The sequence below is a fragment of the Pinus tabuliformis genome, chromosome 1_1, assembly GCF_031772625.1.
Source record: "Pinus tabuliformis cultivar Carrire ecotype Pingquan chromosome 1_1, CPIR1, whole genome shotgun sequence".
Taxonomy (NCBI): domain Eukaryota; kingdom Viridiplantae; phylum Streptophyta; class Pinopsida; order Pinales; family Pinaceae; genus Pinus; species Pinus tabuliformis.
Window position 1 is genome coordinate 596,259,486 of NC_142297.1, and position 23,579 is coordinate 596,283,064.

Sequence of the window (23,579 nt, forward strand, 5' to 3'; positions counted from 1 at the left end):
CCTTCAATTGCATCAAGAGAATCTCTTTCTTGAAATGCTCTTCATGAGCTAAGATGAATACCATTGAGATCAAGAGAATATATTTGGAAGTGTTGTACCTCAACATTGTAAGGGGGTTGAGCTACTTCCTTGTGTGGGTTTGGAAATGGTGGTACATGTAGTTGCGTGGGATTGGATATTTGAGATGGATCTGCTTAGGGTTGTGGTTGTGGTGGAGGTGGATGGTAGGAATAACATGGAGATGGGTATAGAGGATATTGTGGATTTCTCCCATAAGGTTCTTTCCAACATTGTTGAGAAGATTTCTTTTGGGGTTGTGATGGCGAAGGTTTCCAAGGAAAGGGTGTGTTCCAAGTACTTTGAGATGGATGTGCATAACCTTGAAATTGTGAATTAGATTATTGCATAAAACTAGGTTGGAAAGACAACTATGGTCCTCTTGGATCTACATAACATAGATTCTTTGGTGAATCACTTGGTCCACTATCCTCTTGATAAACTTCCTTCAACCTTGGTAATGATGGGCAACATTTAACAACATGTGATTCTACATGGACAACACAAATATCAACATCTTATTTTTCCTCATCTTTCATTATTATCATTTCTACTTGTTCAATTAGATTGCTAAGAATTTATGTTTTAAAGTCATCAAACAAATTTCCAACTTTAGCTTAACTTACCGATCTTGATGCTGATTTACATACTCTTTCCCTTACTCTTGATATGTGTTTGCATGTTTCACAAATTTCTTCAAATGATAATTGATATACATCACCTTTACTCATGAGATCAAGGAGATCAATCCACTTGACATTCCTAATTGTTCTAAGTAAGAGAGTTTTTAGTGAGTCAGATCCTAAATGATGTAATTTTTCCCTCTTAACATTATACATGAACCTATCTATTAGATCCTCAAGACTCTCATCTTCTTTTTTATTTATTCTAAAGATTTATTCTTTAAGATCATGATCTTTATATTTTTCTAGAAATATTTTTTCATATCATTCCATGACCTTATTGAATTAGTCCCTAAAATCATGAACCATTTATGACTTCTATCCTTGAATGTTGCTGGAAAAAATATCTATTTTTGAGTGTTCAATAACTAACCATAAGATCTACCAAGGATTTAAAATTTGAAGAGAAAGGTTTCTGGATCCTCTCACCTCATACCTTGGAATTTGGTAAGGAAAGATGGAGGGGTGTTCTTCATATGCGAATTGACATTAGCATCTTGAATGAAAAATCCAAGAGAATCTCCTTCATTGTCATCATGTCCATCCATTTCTTCTACCTTATATTCCACCTCCTCTTATTCTACTTGGAAAAGTGGATGGTGATGTGGCTCTTACTGCACCACGTGATAAAATGAGGGGGGTTGGTGTTGGAGAAGTTTTAGTTTTTATTTACTTTTGAATAAGAATGCTAATGCAATGCAAATTTCTTCTTTTGAAATGAAATATTCCAAATCCATTATTTATTTATTTTTATTATTTATTTATTTATTTATTTTTTGCAGAAAGCAAAAGATATGAATCAACTATGGAAGAAAACAATGCATACTTTGACACATCCCTCACAACGATGCCTAAAAGTGATGAGCCTTAGTATTGCAACAATAATGTTGCTACTCACAATGCTACCGACTTTAATTATCAACCTGAAGTTTGCACAAACTTAAAAGGTATCAGCACTATGTGTGTAACATACATTATGTCATTCCTTCACTGTCATAATGTAATGGAGAGAATTTAATGAAATCAAATCCTTCTAGGAATAGCCAAGCCCAAGGAAAATTAGATTCTTATGAAGGACACCAAGGTTTAGATGCTGAACATGGCACCAATCTTCATTATTTCCATTAATACAATTACATCCCCTTTAAGAAATGAAAGTGGAGATGCAAAGATACAAGTTTTATCCACAAGAAGACTAAGAAAAATCAACCCCTAGAGGAAAATTAGAATTGGTTTTATATAAAATTATTTGGAAGAATTCTCCATGAAAGGAGGAAGTTTTCCCCTCCAAAATCCCTCAATTAGTGGATCTGGTTCCCAACACTGGGAATCTACATTAAATTACACCGAACAAATTCATAGATTTTTCTCAATCACTGGAACTCCAGAATTTGTGCAATAATTTTAGAATATCTTGCTGATTTATTATCCAATATGATCCTCCTATAGTAGGTATAAATTCCCTAAATTATCTCCTCCTCCGAATCTCCATAATATACTCAATATTTTCAAAATATTCCACAAAACTAAATAATATTGGCCACAAATATGCATTGATCCATAACCTTCCTAGTGAACATATTAAAATTAAAAGTACCTTATCTAATGCAAAAAAAGAGGTTTAAGGTGTTCAATGATGGTTAGACGGGCCTTAATTTATGTCTAATTTGGAGGCACATCAACGACTATGTTACACAATCAAAATTACAAGAGTAATTTGTTGTTTCCATCGAGTAGGGATTTTGCGATGGACAAGTAACTATTTATTGTGACATTAAAATCGATTTCAAGTTTTGAAAATTCATTTTCATTTTGGTTCTCTCCATATAAAATGTGTTGATTTTTCTTAATAAAAACTAATTATCCAAGATTCACAAAAGACATGGTCATTACAATAGGGAATGCCATTGCATAACCCATTTTATTCCCATAAGTCAAAGTAAATATATACGGTAGCTAATAAAAGTCTCACATAATTGTAAACATGTTACCAAGTGAATAAGCCAAGATTACTATCCTAATTAAAATATATATCAAAAGTAGAAACAACACGACAAGTGTTTATAAATAGTGAACAAAATTCTATCTCACCACCCGATTGAGTTGAAAATGTAAAGAATGCAATAATGGGCATCAATAAGGACAATGTATGTTTTATATCGAGTTATGTGACAATTTCATAGCCAATAATTTTGAGTACCTCTATGACCTTAATTTTAATGTATGATAATTTAAAATATGTTATGTTTCAAGTGTCTAATGTGGCAAAGGGTTAGAAACATAGTAGCACTCATAGTGTTACAGAAATTGCGATTTGGGTAGTATGTACCGAGCTTATTGGAAAGTCCCCATTAAGTTTTTTGGGAGGTTGATTTGAACACTTTTTGGGGAGGAGAGCTTGGGAATTTTTTGCAAGCTTGATTTGTATATCTTTTTCTTGGGAAATTTTGTAAAAGCTCACTATCTATTTTGTTGCTAAAATAATTAATAACACTATTTCCAATTTTTCTTTCCACCCAAGTGGCTATTATATCCATAAAATCCAAATTAAAATTTTCAAACCATACGTGCTTGTTTGAAAGTCATATGAGTAATCTAGATGTTATCCAAAACAACCGAAGTTTTCAAAAACAAGCATTACACATATTTTGCACACTATGATGTGGCATATCTCAATAGACAATGCTAGGTGAAAATCCTGGTTAAGTTAAGTTGAGTATATCAAATGTGTAGCATTTAATACATGTAAGGAAGAGTCCATTCTATAAACAAATGTCCTCATCAACTAAAACAACTCAATTTTCTTACTGTATTTTTTTTCTACATGGAGCCTCTATTTTACCAATTCATTACCATTATCCCCACTCCTCGCCCCCTAATTCCTCAAACCCTCCATATCCACATCCTTGTTTCTTGCAACGCTACCTCTATGCCACTCTACATTCATCTACACTTCTATTGGCATATCTCTGCACCTTTTTGGTGAAAATGCTAGTTTATTTATTATTTAACCAACCTACATTCATTTTAACTCCAAATATACTAAGAATGAAATGGGACCAAATGTCTTTTCACTTAAAAAAAAGTTTGCAGGTCAAGAGATTTTATTCCTCTAGACCCTTGGCATATCCAAGTTAATATAGCTCTAGGGTGGTTTAATTATTAATTCTAATTCTAATTATTAAGTTTATTATTTTATTATTATGTAATTTCACCTAATCCAAATAATTAAATAACACAATAAGACCACACATTACAATGTGGCTTCCATACAATTATCTTTAAATAAAATATTTTGCAACATAATTTCCCCTTATGCAACACTAAAGAAATTACAATATCTCATATTGGGAAGTTATATTTTAAAGCAATATTTGCAATATAATGTACCCATGTACAACACCCTTTTCCTCTTAACACAATATAATATTTATATTTATGCAATGGGTTGGTTAATAAATGGATAAACCTAATATATTTAATAAATTTATCTTTTTTTCAAACTAATTATAGTTGAAGTGTTCATTTTTTCTTTAATTATAGCAATATGGTAAAAGTAAAAGGAAACCATAAAATTTAATTGTCAAGACTTTTATTATTCAAATAATGGTTAGGGCATGAGGCCACAAATTCGCCCCCAAAGTTATTTTTAGAATGAATGTCTCAATTTTTTTTTTCTTTCTAAAAATGTAATCCTAAGAGTATTTGAATTTTTTTTTATGGAAATCCATTTAACACCATCACTCTAGACACCCAAAAGCGCCTGAAACCTAATAATTGTAATCCAAACTCCCCAAAATTTCTGGTTAGCAAAAATCATAGTGGAATTTCCACTATTTTTCAGAATAAATTGATTGCCTTGTTAAACTACTCTAATTATAACTTTTGGCCAAAATTCTTATTATTCAAATAAATTATAACTTTCTACTCGGTAAATTTCTCCATTAATTCATATAAAATGAAAAGAAGTAGAATTTTTCCACTCATTTTTTTATTATTTTTATAGAAAGAAGTAAAATTTATCCACTAAATACCGAACCACTTTGGATGCCATAATTGATACTGTGATAATGCAGTTAGTTACATCCTTATGTGGAGCATTCATGTCGGCGCTTAATACATGCCCATTAAGGTGACCCTACAATGGTATAAATAAATGTATGTTGCATTGCTTTCTTGAGCGAGCAGACGGACTTAACGTAGTATACAAGTTAATTACAGGGTAGTCAACAGAAGAGATTAGAGTAGGTAACGCATTGCCCGTGTTCGTCGAAATCAGGTGACTCCCAATGGTACTGTAACCCTTCTAGATGAACATGTTTCTACGGTGAGCTTAAGTCAATTGTAGATTCCCTCAATATTCGTGGTCAAATGTTGGAAGAAGAAAGTTCGTCGCGAGGCAGAAGAGAGGCAAAAGAGATTATATTAGGTAATGCATTGCCCCGTGTTCGTCGAAATCAGGTGTGAATAGAAGAAGCTATTCGGATAGCCACTCGAAATACTCACATAGACTGTTATCGAGAGGTAATAACACCGCTATGCTCTCTTGCTGAAGAGCAACTACAAAGTGAGCGTGAGATGCTAGCTTTCATGCAGAGAAGCACAAGGCTATACTCTCTTGCTCAACAATAGCTACAAAGTGAGCGTGAGACGCTAGCATTCACGCAGAGAAGCACAATTCTCGAACCAGCAACCAAACATAACAGAGTCCCTGGTCGAGATATTATTGCAGAGGATCCATTACCACCTGTTCCTAAGAATCAGGTGGCCACAGAAGAAGCTACTGCCACCAATGATGATCAGACACACGAAATCCAAGGAACTCGTGTTCCGCATCTGGCTATGGAAGAACTAGTGGATCATCAACTGATACGAGATATAAGACGTGGTTATCAGGAGCTAATCAGGGAGCTATATTGCTTTGTTGAAGTTCAGCGACAATCTCATATCATGGTGTGATCTATTCTTGAATACGTGAGAACCTAGTGTGATAATAACAGAATTCCCCTTCCAGCATTGCCTAACACAAGTATTTCAGAACATCAGGTAAATAATAATAGTATTAGTTCATGCTGCCCAATATGCCATGTCGATTTTCAATTGGGTGAGAAGGCGTCTCAACCCCACTGCGGCCACCTGTACCATCTCCGTTACATTTCAAGATGGCTGGAATTTGGCGATACTTGTGCAGTTTGCAGATCTGAAATACTAATACGCAAAAGGTTAGTTGATCGTCATTACTAGTATAGTTATTAAATTTTCTAGATCATTTTCAAATGTTTCAAATAAATATAGAGTGCCACGAGTTGCTTCTACAATAGAGTGATTATTCTTTTCAGCCACACTATTCTGCTCAGGAGTGAGTGTATGGAGTTGTAGTCTTCTTCTTAATGCCAACTTCTCTACAATAATCTTGGAATTCATTGGATTTGTACTTGGGCCCATTATGAGTCCTAAATATTTTGATTTTCTTCTCAAATTGGTTTTCGATCAAGGCTTTCAAGTGTTAGAACCAGGTGAAAACTTCATCCTTTGTCTTCAAGAAGGATATCTAAGTCTTACCAGAATAATCATCGGTAAAGGTTAGATAATATAAGTATCATCCCAAAGTATTTACGTGCATCATACCAGATATGCAGGAGTGGATCAATTGTAATATATATGTGGTCTTGCTATTACTTGAGGGGAATGGTCCCCTTGTAAGTTTTCCTTCGACACATCCCAGACATACACATTCATGCTCTACATAGAACCCCTACATACCTGTCACCATCTATCTCACATCAGGTAGGGCCTTAAAATGAAAGTGGGAAAACTTTTGATGCCATAGTTCAGATTGTAGAGATTTTTAGCAAGACATGGCTCCCAATAGAATTCCTCCAACTTGATACAAAGTGTCAACCCTGAACCCAAGAGTGAAAGCATCTTTAAAATTGATTTTCCAAACAAGTACAATGAATGCCAACTTGAATCCCTTGTCCTCCATAGCTAAAATGGACGAATAGTGTTACCTTCATTCAATTGAACGGTAACATTACCTACACCCTTCACGAGATAGGTGTCATCATTTCCAAGGATGATCTCTAAGTTTGTCTCCTTTTCTATCAAATTAGAGATGACTTCCTTGTATCTGGTGAAGCACATTGAATCACCACTATCAATCAACCAATTTCCAAAAGTGTCCAGAGGAAAGGCAATGGAGAGCGCTAATGTAAGATAGTAATCTTTTTGCTTATTGTTAACAACATTTGATTCTTTGGAGTTCCTTGATTTCTTGGAGGGTCGACCTTCCCTTGATGTCCCACATTCTTTTTTCCTTTTCCATTGGACCTGCCATTCCTTTCATCATTGGCGTTGAAGTTTCCCCTTGAATGATTGTGATCATCATCATGCTATGTGTCCCTTCTATTTGGATACTCCCTTGCATAGTGGCCAAACTTATTGCAAACAAAGCACCTACCCTTCCTTCATTCCTTAGATCCAAGCTTTCCATGGAAATGACCTTTAGACCCTGCATTATTTCTCCTTTTGGCATGAGCAGAGAATGTAGTGGGGTTGCTTCTATTAGAAGGAATTTCTTGCTCCACCATTATTTTTTCTTCTTGAATGCATATGGACATCAATTCTTCAAACTCTAATCATTGTTGAGGACGATGGATCTGAATACATACCAATCAAGTGGGAGTCCTCCAAGGATGGTGAAAGTAAGTTCCCTATCAGGAATGACTTCTCCAATCAAGAGTAGATAATTCTTGATCTCAATAACCCTTAAGACATAGGATTGAGTATTCTCGTCCTTTCCCTTCTTAATATCCTTCATCTTATTCTTGTGAAATAGAATTTGGCTCGCATTAATAACCTTGAACATGCTGACCAAACTATCGTAAATCTCGTTGGAGGTCTTCAATTCAAAGTTGTAGGCCAGAGATGCTTGTCAATGGAATCACTCATAATCTTCTTTGCTTTAACTTCAACCCTATTGTACTTGTTCTTCGTAGCAGCTAATGCATTTGATGGATGTTCGGGGATTTTACCTTGCATATAGTCCATCATTTCTTTTTCTTCCAAGGTCAAATCAAGAGACATCTTTCATCCATGATAGTGAGATTTATCATGGATCTTGTCTTCATTCGGGAAGTAGGATGGGGAACCCATTGAAACTTTTGTCCTTGTCCAACTATATTTGGTAATTGTTCTTTCACTCTTGCTTGCCCTTTGTCTTCACCTCAGCTCTGAAATCATGTTAATTTTAGGAAAAAATGGTATGTTCTAAGAAATTTTACTTCAATTTCTTTGTTAGGCCAGTATCAATATTTAGATTAAGAATCACATCAACATGATAATAAAATGCAGATAGAACATAAACATAAACAATAGAAAACAAGTCAAGATAAGAGGACACAAAATGTGGCACCAGTCAGGAAAAACCTCAATGTGGGGAAACCATTGATCAAATATTCTTTTAGTCTTCAATAGTTCAACAAATAGAGATAGTACCATTTACAAATATGATAAATTATAACAAAAACAAAAGAGCCCTAACCAGAAATGTCAACATTGGTCAACAGGGTAAATTTGACCCTCAGCAAATCAGTCAAATTTAGTCAACTTTTGCCTCCAAACAGCAAGATAAAACAATCCTCAAATAGTCAAATTTAGCCCAGTGAAAGTCTGATCAAATAAACCACTCGCGGTCAGCCCTAGCTACAATCAACACTTGTCAATAGTTAACGTCTAGCTTGGAATTTTGTGCCCAAAAATGCGGACTGCCCGAAAAAAGATAGCCCTAATTTTTTTTTCAAAGGTGGTCAATGCGTGATGGTGAATGCCTGGTCAAACTGTCCAGAAATTCAATCTCCTGAAATTTTTGCCTCTTGAAATTTCAGCCTCTTGAAATTTCACTCTCCTAAAATTTCGGAACTATAGAGGGAGAGAGACCTAGAAATCCATACCCAACCAATGAGGAGACAGAGAGAGAAGTGTGAAAATGACTCTGTCCAAATGAGGCTAAGTCAACTTCTATTTATATGCAACGTTGAGGAGGAATATATGTGACTATTGGGATTCTGAGCCTACATAAGTTTGCTGGTCGAAATTGACAATTTGACCATAATCAAAACTGATTCAAAACTTCATTTGTACATGTCAGAATTAGATGATATTTAAATCAATCCTACACCTCTCATAGAGAGGAATACAAGAAAAATATCGGTTGCCATAAATAAGATGACCCATGTGGAGTTTGGTCCTAGTTTCCAATTTTAACAAGAGTCCTATATATAAGAAAAATAAATAAAAATAAGGCCCACTAAATATATACACTCCTAGTCTCACTTGATGACATGTTTGTGATGGTTAAATCATGAAGTCCTATTTTCCCCTTGCATTTTAACTTCATCATTTAAGCACCTAATTGAGGATCTAGGGAATGCTTATTTCCTAAGGGTTTCATGTCTACCCTTGGTTTACTTATGTCATACTATGTTCAATTTATCTGATGGAGTAAAATACTTAAGTTTGTGTACTTATTAGAACAATGTATTGAGTTAATCACCACACACACATGTATTACATCTCATTGATCCACATGTGTGGGTTGAAGGCTCATTGCTTCAGCTCGCAATAGAATTGAGAAATATAGGTTTTCCATTTGTGATATTGGATTCATACACAATGGATACATGGTAGTAATCCTCGATGTCAATTAACTAAAATTGTATTGTAATAATGAAAAAGGGAGGTAAAAATATTGGTAACCTTGATGTCCTGATCATTCCAAATAATAACCATTCCACCCAAGTATCTCTAAGAATCAATCACTACTAGAAAATTCTTGCCCCATTTATTAATTATATGAAATAGAACCTCACATAATATTTTTGTTTCCTGAATCAACATTATTGATGGGTGCTTTGCATATCATTTTTATTTTAGGAGTCTTTGTTTTCCTTTACTATTGAGGCCATTGATGTTCCATGAAACTATTTTCATGGATAATTTACACACAAAGGAAGTATGATGTGAATAAAAAAATGTTTCAAGATTTAAGTGCTTAAAAAATGCCACTTTGTGACTCCTATATTTCCTTAACTTAGGACTGAATGGTGAAATTGATGGCCTTAAGGGAAATTGACCAATGAAAATCCCAAAAAGAGGTGACTTTTGACTTGATCACATACAAGTTAATATACTAAAAAAATTATCCATTACAAACTCATCAAGTAATGAATCATTACACTATAAAAGACAATCTATAAACCTTTATGGAAATTTTTGCTAAACCATGTTCAAAATAGAGTTAAGCGTTACTTCACACTATTTTGGAAAAGCTAACAAACCCAATAGCTCTAGAAATCATTTTTTTTAACATTCTTGTTCATATTACAATTCAAAATATTTCATCTTACCCAATCTTTAGCTATTCCACAATAATCTATGATATAATTTTTAATTCTTGTTGGCACCTTTCAAACTATGTTTCCATGTTTTTAAATCCTAACCACCACAAGCACACAAGGGAAATTTTTCCTTCCAAAGGAAGTTTTGTAGAATTCCCACCTTACCTTACCTTTCTCTCCACCTAAACCTAGTATGGTTGAAAACCCCTTACTTACATCACTGTAGACATTGTATTCAATGCTAAACTCATGGTTGCAGTTCAAAATCAATTGGATTTAGAGCTAAATTGAAATCACGATTTTATTTCTCTTTTACATTATAATTTGGGATTTCAAAATACTTTTAATGGAATCACTGTCTGTCACTAGGTATAATGTAATTAGTTTGATAATGAATAAAATGAAGTATTTATTTCTCAGTATTTGTTCTTGAACGAACATTAGGATCCAATATATCATAGAGAAAGTACATGCATTAAAAAAAACTCAACATTTCATGTTACATTCATATTGTATGAGAATTACAATTGTAATTTGAACTAAAGCTTCCAGTAACTCTTAATTTACCAATCAGGTATGGATATCATAAGAAACATTCACAATATAATATTAAGAACAAATGGGTAGCTACTTCATATGCATTAAAAAATGCTTCTACTACTTAATGTGAATTACAAGTGTAATCTTATATAGATCTCCAAAATATATTAAGCCATATTTCCATTTTATTTTTGAGTACTATTGAATGTTATTATGTCCTACCTCAATTTGTGGTTAGTATTGTAACACAAATATGCATTGTGTATGGAATTAGTACTAACATTCAATATTGATTTTTTTCTAGAATGCTACAGGTAATGATCGCGAAGATGATGATATAGACTATGTTGTAGATGATGATAATTAGGATGGAAATTTCATTGGTGATGATGATGTGGATGAGATTATCAGGATGGCCAGGATGATAATCATGGAAATGATCATGAGGATGATATTGACTATGATTTATGTGGTGCTAACTAGCCATGTGTTATTTTTTATATTTAGTTGGAATGTCTTAATATGGTAATCATATATTTTGGTTTTAGTTGATTTGAATAATGATGATCATACTATTGGTGATATCTTGCTACCTTCTGAATATGTTGAAAATTGTTTATAATTTTTTCATGAATAATTATTGTGTATGATGACATTCCTATTTCTTTATGGATGTTGTGAATTTACCTTAGAATAATAATAACTATGAAACATTTTTAGTTTTGTAATCACATATTGACTTTTTAGTTGATTTGATTAAATATGATGATGATATTGTCATTATTATCAACATTGGTTTAGTGGAGAGTTATTATGTATGATGATATTACTATCTTTGTATGGATGTTGTGAATTTACCCTAGAATAATGATATTCACGAAAGATTTTGATTTGATAATCACACATTTGAATCTTAGTTGATTTGATTAAAAATGATGAGGATATTATAGTATTATCTTGTGAATTTATATATTTGTTGAAAATTGTCAATGTTTTGTTATGGAAAATCATTATATATGATGATATTACTATTTTTAGATGTAAAGTTGTGAATTTACCTTGGAATAATGATATTTGTGATAGGTGTTGATTTAGTATTCATATATATATTGAAATTTTTCAATGATTTTTTATGGAGAATTGTTATATATGATGATACTACTATTGTTTTTTATGAATGTTGTCACTATGTAATTGAAATTAGTAAAATGAACCCATAAAGGGGGTCATAAATGGAAATACAAGTACAACTCTAAGCAAGAAGATAAAAGTGGATGTAACCATGGATGCAAAATTGGGAGTATAATTGGATGTTAAACTAGCCATAAAAATAAGATGCAAACAATGACACAAAAAGGGTTTTAAAGTAGAATTAAAAAAGGTGTAACACTAGACACAAAGAAGGGAACAAAATATGGCATACAAAAGGATACCAAATTGGGCACAAAATGGACGCAAAAATCGACACCAAAATGATGATGCAAAGAATGGTATGAAATTAGGATGCAATAAAAGACACAAAATAAGATGCAAAATGAGACTAAAAAAGGGTGAAACCAAGGATTCCATATTGGATGCCAAAAATGATGCATAATTAGATGCAAATTCAAACTCAAATCTAGGTGCAAAATGAGATGAAAATGTGGCAGAAAAAAGGATGAAAATTTGGATGCCAAAAAGGATGCAAAAATAGACACCTAAAAGGATGCAAATTTGGACTTAAAAAATGGTGCAAAATCGGACACAAAAGTAGAAAAAAAGGGGAAAAATGGGCATAAAAATGGCTCAAATTTGGATGCAAATTGAGATGCAACAGTGCATGTAAAATGTGGTGCAAAAATAAATGCAAAAGTAGATGGAAAAAATGGGTGAAAATTGAACATAACATTAGACAGAAAATGGGATACAAAGGTGGATGCAGCACATGGTTCAACTTAGGATACAAATTTAGATGTAAATTTGGATGCTCAAAAAGGATGAAAAATTGGATGCAAGAAATGGTGTTAAAAATGATGCTAAATTGGATGCAACAAATTATGCAAAATATGGTGCAAAATAGGATGCAAAAATTGATGAATTTTTATTTTTATATATTTGTTTATTATTATTTTTATTTCATTTATATATTTATTATTATTATTATTATTACATTTTATTTTTATTTTTATTTTTTTATTTTATTTGAATTTATTTTATTTTTTATTTTTATTTTTATTTATTTATTTATTTTTTCTTTTTCGGTAAATCAGATTCAACATATGGTGCAAAATTGGATTCAAAAATGGTGCAAGAAAATGCAAAAAAAAATGGCACAAAAATGATGTAAAAATGGGTGAAAAATTAGAATAAAAAAATGGCACAAGGCTAGATGCAAAATTTTATGCAACCAACTCACAAAGTAGAAGAAAATATAGATCAATGACTTCAAAATCAGCCTCTTCAAGGGGGCAACCTCCTTTACATTAAACAAATGAATAATTCTTCGATAATACAAATGAAAAAACGTCATTTCTATATATATGAGTCTAAGGGGTCACAATATAATCAAAGCCGACATAACAATAATAATATAAGGGAACAAAAATAACAATAGTTTGTTTCTATGGGGTACAATAATAACAATATGGGGATAATAGGGGCACAACAATAATAATAAGGGCTACAATGAACTGGGAGGTTGTCACCTATAGCCTTATTTAAGAATGAAACATGGAAAATTGGGTGCACTCAGGAAACTGCATGAAGCTCCAATTTGTATGCCATAGTACCAATATTTCACAACACCTTGTATGAAACATAATACTTTGGTGATAATTTATTATCCTTATTAGCTTGCTTGAGGGACATTTGTTTATATGCTTGTAGGCATAGAAATACCCAGTCACCTACATCAAAACTTCTTTCACTGCAATGTTGATCTTCCTGTTGTTTCATTCTATTCTACGCCAAAGTGAGGTTATCCTTTACGATTTGGAGAAATTTTTTGTTGATTCTCAATGTGATCTTCCACTACTTGAACCTTAGAATTTTCTCTTAAATATGATGTGATGGATCGTGGATGATATCCATAAAGTGCCATAAATGGGGTCATTTTTGCTGTAGTATGGAAGGAAGTGTTATACCACCATTCAGGGAGAAGCATCCATTTTACCCATTGTGTTGTTTATCAGATACAAAGAAACAAGGATATTCTTCCAAATATTTGTTTGTTATCTCAGTTTTCCCATCAGATTGAGGATGATAAGATGAGCTATGAGCTAACTAAGTACCCAGACAAGAAAATAATTATGCCCAAAAATTTCGAGTGACTTGTTATGGATAAAGGTTGTAATATCCATGGGATCTTAATTGTTTCAACTTTATTTTGTTGGAAAACCAAACATTCTACCACAAAATTTTGAATATAAGATTTAAGGCCATCCAAAAAAAATTCCTTCTTAACCGTGTGGTAAGTTTTTAAAAATCATGAGTTCCCTCCTAATGGAGAGGTGTCCAATTCCATAAGAATCTTTTGTTTGAGTTGGGAATTCTTATAGAGGTATCAGTGATCTGTGTACCATAATGAATCATTTTTCCAGCTAAATGTATTAGATGTACTTGTATCTTGTTGTAACTTTTGAATGAATTCCCACACTTCTTCGTCATTCTTCCATTCATCCCTTGCTTTTTTTATCCAATCTGGTTGGATAATCGAAATGGCGCAAAGCAATGCTTCCACATCCTCATCCTTTCTTGAGAGTGTGTCTGCAACAACATTTTTCTTCCTTTTTTTGTAGATGATTTCAAATTCATAACCCAATATTTGTGACCCATTTTTTCTTCTCTTCTGAAGATAATATTTGTTATAAAAAGTATTTAAGACTATTATGACCCATTTTTACCTTGTAGTGTCTTCCCATTATACTTCTTCGTCATTCTTCCATTCATCCCTTGCTTCATTTATCCAATCTGGTTGGATAATAGAAATGGTGCAAATCAATGCTTCCACATCCTCATCCTTTCTTGAGAGTGCGTCTGCAAGAACATTTTTCTTCCCTTTTTTGTAGATGATTTCAAATTCATAACCCAACATATTTGTGACCCATTTTTATTCTCTTCTGAAGATAATCTTTGTTATAAAAAGTATTTAAGACTACCATTACTTGTCTTTACCTTGAAGTGTCTTCCCATTAGGTAGGGTCATCATTTCTTAAGTTCATGTAGTATTGCCAACATTTCCTTCTCATAAATAGCTTTGTCTAAATACCTTCCTTTGATTGGACAACCTTTGAAAGAAATGGGTCTTTCTTCTTGCATTAAAAGAGCAGCAAGTCCATTTCCCGAGGCATCACATTCCACAATAAAGGGTTTTGTGAAGTACAACGTAGTTAAGATTGGTGCTTGACACATTTCCTCTTTAAGATGTTCAAAGGCCTTCATTGCTTCTGGAGTCCATGAAAATGCATCTTTCTTCAATAATGTTGTTAGAGGTGTTTCTATTCTCCCATAATTCTTAACAATATTGCGATAATACCATGTCAACCTGAGAAATCCTCGCAGATGCTTAATAGATATGGGGATTTTCCATTCCTTAATGGCTTTAATTTTGCTAGGGTCTACCTTAACTCCTTCATGAGATACAATATGACCCAGATATTCCTCCTCTTGTACTCACATTTGGAGCTTTTTGCATATAATTGTTTCTCCTCCAATAGTTTGAGCACCCTATCAACATGTTGAACACTATAGATTAGTATATCATCAAAAAAATACTAACACAAATTTTCTAAGGAAGGGTTTGAAAATGGAACTCATCAAAACTTGAAATGTAGAAAGTGAAGTGGTAAGGCCAAAAGGCATGGCCAAAAATTCATAAAGACCCTCGTAAGTTATAAATGTTGTTTTCAGAATGTCTTTAGTCTTCATTATGATTTGATCTAAAATGAAGATCCAACTTGGTGAAGTGAATTGATCCATGCAATTCATACAATAATTCATGATGATAGGAATGGGACCTCCATCAGAGAATGGAGTGGGACCTCCATCAAAGAATACACCCTAAAGAAATAAAATAACTCATTCACCCATGATGATAGAGGTAGATCTAACAAAAACATATTATGAACACTAACCTTTCCTTGAAGAAAATACAAATGTTGTTAGGGAAATACACAAAAAGATGTCTAAAAACTAGGAAGAGTAAATAATCAAATGAGTAAATGATAAGATAAGTCCCATCAAAGGATCCATCCAAAACACAACTAACCAAGCTATTAAAAGTTACTAATTTTATTTAATTAAGCCTATGTCAGCACCTAATCAATACCATAATCATGCCACCAAATAGGCAACATGCAACTTTTGTCCTTGCAATGGCACCTAACTTGTATCTTGAGATAGCATACAAGATAGCAAGGAGCACCAAACCGTCTTTACTGTGATAACACAGAGTTTACTCCCTAAGATAGCACCCAAATTTGTCCACTGTGATAACACCTAAACCTCATCACCGTGCTTGCATCGAATCCTGATCACTGTGCAAACACAGAGACTCTACACTATGTTTACACTAGCACCAAAATTATTTTTCTTCGGTAGCTCCTAAATTTCTTCATTGAAATAGCATTGAACCATTCACATCACTATCGTTGTTGTCTTTATTTTCCATTGTAATTTGCATTTGAATGCATCTCAAAAAGTATGCTGAAAATATCACTGTGGTTTATCGTAACTTGTGGACTATAATATTACCTAACTCTTTGAAATGAGGAGACATGAGTTCAATGAAGAGAAGTGTCTATAGGCAGACATGCCTTTGTTGAGGGAGGTTGACTCTATAAAATAACCTAATTCAATTTCCCTAATTAATAGATACTATAGATACAACTTCAAAATTAAATAATAGAGAGAATAATTATGGCTCAATCCATAATCAATCCATAAAATACAATTAAGGCTCCTCATTTCTAGTTATGGAGAGAGTATTCATCACTCCTTCATAAAATACAATAACCAATTATCATTATTTTTAGTGAACAAGTGGTGATGATGCTCTCATTTTTTTTCCCAGTGCATTGTATTATGAGTGTGCTTACAAATGAAAAATAATGTTACACTAGTGTAACATAACACCATAATCCCACAGCTCTAGGTTTGAGTGGATACATAATGGAAAATAATTTAAAGCATCCTAGTAAAATTAGATTAAATGGAATATAATGAACCATACAGTAATGTTGATTTTAAATATTTAGTAATTAAGTTGTCTAACTATGGAATTGTCACACCTGAAAAAGCTATATTTACTAAACATAATGTAAATGCTTATAATCTAATAATAAAAAATATCACTATTACACATGTCTATTATTACACATTACTATATATAGGTCATAATAAATCACAATTGACTATTGACATGTACATAGGAAACCTATGTAATTATATTGTTTAAAACACTGATGTAAAAATTCATAATTTTAAAAATCCCAAATGCAAGGTATTAAGTAGCACTTGACACATAGTACATAGCAAAAATACAACTCAACAAACAAGCTACACCAAAATCATAAAGAAAACATAATCTAGAAATAAAATAAGTAACATGAACCTCAAACTTACATTGAAAAGAAACATTAATTCAAATGATCCAATTTCAATTAAGAACAATATTTTATTATGAGGAAGAAAAACGAACAAACCCATCTAATTCTAATTCAAACAAAGAGAAAATTTAGCCAAAAACATTGTTTCCTAACAATATATAGAATAGGTGGAGCTCCATAATATCCAATTTAAATATATATTTCTATTAGGTTCACTCACGACGACTATCTACATTTGGAATCGACAGACTGGACAGGTACTGTTATAATCCAGCCATTCTGAAATGCAGGGGCGATGGTAAAGGTGGCCGCACTGAACTTGAGATGCCTCTTCCTCCAATTTAAAATCGAATTTGAAAATTGGATAGGATGAAGTGATAGTATTATTATTATATATATGGTGCTTAGAAATGCTTATGGTACGCAATGCTCCTTCTCTTCTGAGTCGCTCAAATCTGCATCGCTCATTTTGAGCGCGCTCAATCAGAGCGTTTACCTCACGATTAGATTCTGCCCACAATTCGACAAGAGCCTGTGTCCTTCTATTTGCAGCCTAATAACAGACTAATAATTCATCATCAGCCAGCTCATGACCTTCTAGTATCAAAGCATACAGATTCCCCAGCCTATTCCGTAAACCAACTAATAATTCATCATCAGCCAGCTCATGACCTTCTAGTATCAAAGCATACAGATTCCGTAAACCGTTACCCCTGCCTAAGGATCTATTGCGCCTTTCAACCATAGCTATCAGCGCATCACTAATTTCCCAACCGGTTTGCGCTGCAGCATGTACCTCCCTTCTTCTCTCAATTCTTCTGTATATTGCCGTTCTGTTGATTGTTCTGCAACGAGATGAGGAAATTCAGTACCTAGTATTTCTGCTACCTCATCCTCCACACTTCTAGTTTGATCATTGTCTGTCTCATCATTATCATTGTTTGTCCGCTGGTCCACTGACTCTTCATGGGTTATCTGAATAGTTTCCTCATTACCAATCTCGATATCTTCTTCTACTGCCAACAGATTCTCTGGAACAAGAGGCAAGGCATGTGTTGGTTCAGAGGATTTCTGGTCCACTGGTTCTCGAACAAGAGTACCTTGAATTTCTTGAACCTCATTGTCATTCGCTATCTCAGCAGCTTCCTTTATAGTATGTTGATTCTCTGGAGCAATTGGCAATGCACCCTCTGCTACAATATCTTCTCTCTCACTACTGTTGGAAGAATCACCGCACCTCTATGGAATCCATAATTTCCACCCTAGGGATCCTAGTTACTAGTTTGGAACGTTTACCAACACTTGCGGGTTTTGGTGTAACAGCAAACCTCCACATGTTATTAGAGCCTGCACCCAGGTTTGATTCCCCTGAGTTACGTTTGAGGGGGGTGTTGGAAGAATCACCGCATCTCTATGCAATCCGTAATTTCCACCCTGGGGATCCTAGTTACTGTTGGAACTACTACACACCTACATGTAGACTCTTAGTTAAAGCATGGGACTGCATGCAAAATTCGTTTTGCATGACTAAACTACTACACACCTACATGCAGACTCTTAGTTAGAGCATGGGATTTCATGCAAGATTCCTTTTGCATGATTTACTCCTTGATTTGCTCCTTCTTTAACTCTGCAACTGACTAGTTATCTCCGGAAATTGTTGTAGGTGTTGAGTCTTCTCATTGATCACCACTATAGTGCATTACCTTGGGATCTTCACCTAGTAATTCTATATCATGAGCATTGTAACATATTTTCTAATGAACCATTCTTTTCTTCTTTCGATTTTCTTTTAGTGTTTTTGCTCTGCAAAGCTGTGTGTTCAACCTTTACTAGCTAGATTCATCTGTGTAGGTTTTCTAACACGTTTACATGGTATCAGAGCCCACAGGTTGCTAGATAAAAGGCGCACCAATATTTTATTTTTCAGGTATTACAGCTTGGAGATCGAAGATCGACAGAAAAATGGAGTTTCCCAAAGCATTGATCTTATCACCGTACAACTATCACGAATGGAAGGACCAAATGGCTTGATACCTTCGTCATAAAGGGTTGTACAGGATTACCATGGCTACAGAAGTGGAACCCACTTCAGCCATAGAGAAATCCAAGTACCTCAATCATATGGATGAGGTGCACGGATCCATATGCATGTGCATCTCTCCAGAGTTGCAGTTTCATCTATCTGCCTGCAATACTCCCAATGAGATTTGGAAAAAGGTTGAAGATCTCTACGGGAGACATGATGAGATGAAAGGACATCTGCTCGAAGTTGAGCTGCTCTCATTGGATCCACGACACTATGACAGAATTCAAGACTTCTTCACCAAATATAATGATCTATTGCTACAACTCAAGGGTTGTGGAATTGAAAAATCCAAAGAAGAGAGTCACCAAGTTCTCTCTATTATGTCAAAGCTCGGACCAGAATACTTCATCTTTGTGTCTACATTTCATTCTGTAAGGATCGCAACAGGTAATTCCTACACTATGCCTTCTCTCAAAGAATTTATGGAGTCCCTTATTTTTTAGCAAGAAAAACTCATTGGCATGGGGAAAATCAAACCTCCAAAAGCGCATGCACTTGTTGTGCATGATGGCAGGCACAATAAAAATCACAGATCTGATTCAAATCAGAAAAATCAGCAGCAAAAAGACAAGGGAAAAGTGCATTCCCATCCAAAGAAGGAAGGGTACGCCAAGCCCTTCAACGACTCCTCCGGCTCGAGAAATGAGAAAGGGAAGAAAGGAAACAGATGCACCTACTGTCAAAGAGGATTCCATCCAGAATCCTCTTGCATGAAGAAAAAAATTGACCAAATGGAAGAAATACTTCAAAAGCACAACCTTGGGGACCACATCCCTCAGGGCGCCAAGAAGAAAACTTAGGATCCGCTACACGGGAAAGGTAACAATTTTCATACTTTAGTTGCAATTAATTCTTCTCCTGATGCATGGATTATAGATTCTAGTGCATCACATCATATGGCTGCTGTAGAGGAAGTCTATTCCTCTTTGGATGCATGCAAAGGACCTCCCATCCTCATGGGAGATGACTCACCTATTGAGGTCACCAGAAAGAGAGTGGAATTCACTCCAGATGCAGTGAACATATATGATCTACATAGCAGCTCCAAAATTGCAACTGGTGAGGTAAACAATGGAGCGAGACTGTATACATTTTCTGAATTTATTGAATCTGAATCCTCCTTATTGCTTACACATGCTAATGATAATAGTAGGCTTTGGCACGAGAGGTTTGGTCACTTAAGTTACAGGTATATGCAGCAGCTAAGCAAGAATGAGATGGTAGGAGGCTTGCCAAATATCAGTTTCTCCAAAGGAGTTTTTGAAGGATGTGTCCTTGGCAAACATCCCAGAGAAAAGTTTGACACCGGAAAGACTCACAGAGCATCCTCTCCTCTAGATCTGATCCATAGTGATCTCATTGGGCCTTTTCCTCATCCTTCCATCAATAAAGCAAGGTATGTGCTTACATTTATTGATGATTTCTCACGGTATACTTGGGTGTATCTTCTCAGGGCCAAATCTGAAGTTTTTGCGCACTTTGAAGATTTCAAAGCACTAGTTGAGACACAGTCAGAGAGAAAGATCAAATTCCTCCGTACAGATAATGGGGGGGAATATGTTAACAAAGCACTTCAGAACCTTTGCCTTTAGTCTGGCATACAGCTGCAGTACACAGTTCCATACACTCCACAGTAGAACGGAGTTGTTGAGAGAAAGAACCGATCTCTCAAAGAGATGGCTTCCTGCATGCTGCATGCTAAGTCATTGCCTCATAAGCTATGGGCCGAAGCACTTAATTGTGCTAACTACATCTAGAACAGATCTCCTCATAGGTCTATTAAGGATCAGATCCCCTTTGAGGCTTGGAGCGACACTAAACCAGAGGTCACCCACTTCCGCGTTTTTTGCTCCAGAGCATGGGCTAGGATCCCCTCTGAAAGAAGGAAAGCTCTTGATCCACAGAGCATTGAATGCATCTTTGTTGGATACCCTGATGGTGTGAATGGATACCGTCTCCTGATTCCCTCTACGAACAAGCTCATCATTGAGCGAAGTGTCAAATTTGAGGAAAGTCTCTCTCATGCACCTTAATCGCCGCATGCAGACACCTTTTATCTACCTCATATTCGAGATGATGACTCAGTACACTTAGATGCAGAAACATAGCATGCAGATGCCGAGGTAGAGCATGCAGATGCAGAGATAGAGTCTTCAGATACAAATCTAGTGCATGCAAATGATGATCCACATCAAAGTCCAGATCGGGCTTCCAACAGTGAATCATATTCCCCTATCATAAATTAGAGAACAAGGAGCTTACGTGAGATATATGCACAAGACCACCCAGCTGCTAGAAATGGTCTTGTGGGGGATAATTCTAATCTGCAGAGTGTTGGTCGCTCTAATTGCTTCCACAATTCGAGCTCCACATAAATTGTCAACCCGAGAAGGTCTTTTTATTCCAAAGGTAATAGCGCACTGGATATGCTCAATTTCAAAAGCAAGATCAATGTTGTAGTAAAAGAAAGGCACACATCTGTTAAATTCATCAATTTATCAATTCACACTCTACTTAATTAAAGCCGAAGTCAATTAAATTATAGCAGAAACGATTTCTTTGTTACAGCAAAGGAAAATCAATCTACAAGGAAAGAAATCATTCAACCATAGCAGGAACAGGACCCTATTCCCTGGTGGGAACTTCAGCACCTGCTGCCTGGCACTAATCACACTGTAAAAGAAGTAACCTCAAGAGGTCAAGACCCTATTCCCAGGAACAGGAACCTTCAGCACTTGTCCTCTTGTTTCTAATCACACTGCAGGTAAAAGAAAGCAATCAATGGGAGCAAGACCCTATCCCTTTATGCAGGGATCTTCAGCACATGCTCTCAACATCATCCACTCGTGCATTCAATACGTGTAGCGCTAAGAAACAGAGTATTGCAAACCATGTAACTAGTGTTTCAGCAACAGAATTAAAGAAAGTGCAAACACATAAAGAAATAAACAACTACAGGAACAAAAGGGGTGAATCTTGTGAGGAAGGCGGGCCCTTTCCTTCTCACAAGATTCCCCAGGAGAAAGAATTAAACTGGAACGCTCAAAACAAGTCTTTATTCATCTGTCAAGAAACTGATACATTACAAAAAGGAGACTAGCTCCTGTCTCACACAATGCTGTTCTGTGAATTACAGTTCGATCCCTTCTAATGATGATGTCTCCTCTTTTTAAAGAGGAGACATCATTTACAATTTACACAAGAGCGAATATCTCGATTCTGTTCAAAACAAGACTATTCTGTTCTTTTTAAAAAGAGATACTGTTACAACCGAGACAACAGAAGTGCTATCTTCAAGATAATCCAGGTAACCGTATCTTCGGGCTACTGCTATTATCCACAAAAAGTTCTTCCAGAATCGCAAATTACGCATAACGGGATTTGCGTGCTTGACGGCTGTTTCAGCAACTGAGTTAGCTGTTTCAGCAATGGGACCAGCTGTTTCAGCAACGGGACCAGCTGTTTCAGCAACGGAGTCGGCTGTTTCAGCAACGGAGTCAGCTGTTTCAGCAACGGCCGCTCGTTCCCAACAAGGCATATAACTTATCTGCGATCTTTGACTTGTGTTAGCAACAATGCACTTTAATAAATGATAAAATATAAGAGTATTATGGAATTAAATGTAAGACAGATTAACCATATAATAAAGAAGAGGTTTCTATATACCTTGGGATAAAGTGAATGAAAAAGACATTGAGGTTCATGGTTTTAAGAGTAAAGTGATGTCAAAAATGGTACATAGTGGAGTCCTAACATCCCCCCCAGCTAAAAATGTTGCATGTCCTCAGGCAACCCCTCGTCTGAATCAGAGTCTGAGTACTGGGACTGGCAATGCAAATTACTCAAGCAGTAGCTGGAGAAGGTGGCGTCTGTGGGAGCTCGGAATCCGCTGTTGGTCTGCAACTGTTGCCATGCCGAGGCTTCCTCTCTGTCAGTCAACTGATAATGACTTTGATATTTTTCTGAAGGCAGCCATAAGATTGGAAAACGGAAATGATACCCAATCCAGTTGACTCCACAATGTTGAATGCAATCAATATACTTAGGGACCCTAGACAATGCAGCTTGAAGATTGAGAGGGTTAAAAGGATGATAATCCTGTCTTTCCTTACTTGACTGCTGCCAAAAGATATCATTGGCCTTCAATGCAGGTGTTTCAGCAATCGGGGGAAATCAATAATGCATTGCTGAAACAGGTGTTTCAGCAACGGGTGGAATCAATGATATG